Source organism: Emiliania huxleyi (genome assembly GCF_000372725.1).
Source record: "Emiliania huxleyi CCMP1516 unplaced genomic scaffold EMIHUscaffold_4112, whole genome shotgun sequence".
Classification (NCBI taxonomy): Eukaryota; Haptophyta; order Isochrysidales; family Noelaerhabdaceae; genus Emiliania; species Emiliania huxleyi.
The window spans coordinates 874-1746 of NW_005198892.1; positions in this window are offsets into that span (position 1 = coordinate 874).

The following is an 873-nucleotide window of genomic DNA, read 5'->3' on the forward strand; positions in this document are numbered from 1 at the left end:
GGCCCCCCCGAGGAAGACAGCCTTGACGGCGTCCTAGACTCGATGCAGATGCCGGAAATCATTGGCACCCTCCTCAGCGAGGAGGGCTCGCTCAAGGCGCCGATCACGATGGTCGTCATGGCGGACGGCTCGGGCAAGGCCGGCGCGATGAACCAGGACGTGCTCTCGGAGGTGATCGACGAGTTCGCCGTGAAGGAGGCGTTCCTCACCTACCTCGAGAACGAGGCTGGCGCCTCGTTCAAGGTGGCGGCCCACCTGACCATCGACGAGGCCGGCGCCGCCTCGCTGTAAGAAGGCTCTCGAGCGCCGGTTCGCCCAGGGCACCCGCAAACTCGACCGCTCCTACTGGAAGTTCTGGACGGAGTGGTGCCTGGTGCTCGCCACGCCGCCGCTGCGCATCAACGAGGCGGCCAACTCAGGCGCGATCGCTCACCTTCACCAGCGCGAGGTCGCCATCGCGCTCGGCGCCTTCATGGCGTGGGTGGCGGAGAATCCGCAGTTCAAGGTGGAGAGCATGCTCGCGCGCCTACGAGGCGTGGCGCGCAGGCACAAGAGCGTGGGCATCAAGTTTGTCCCCCTGGCGACGGTAGTGCAGGCGGCAGAGGGCCTGATACAGGAGCACATCGACGCGCACGGTGCAGAGACGCTGCTCCCAAAGTCGAAGGAGCCATTCGCGTCGATCGACGAGACACGCGGTAAAACGCGAGACGCTCATCCAAGAGCGACCCGAGGGCGTGTGCCCAAATGCGCCCGCCGTTTTTCGTCATACCCCCCCCTGGAGCCTGGAAACCCGCCGACTTTGATTGGGTCCGGTTCAACCTCACTCTCATCTTTATACTTACAGACACGCTTTTTTGGGACATTTTCGACGCT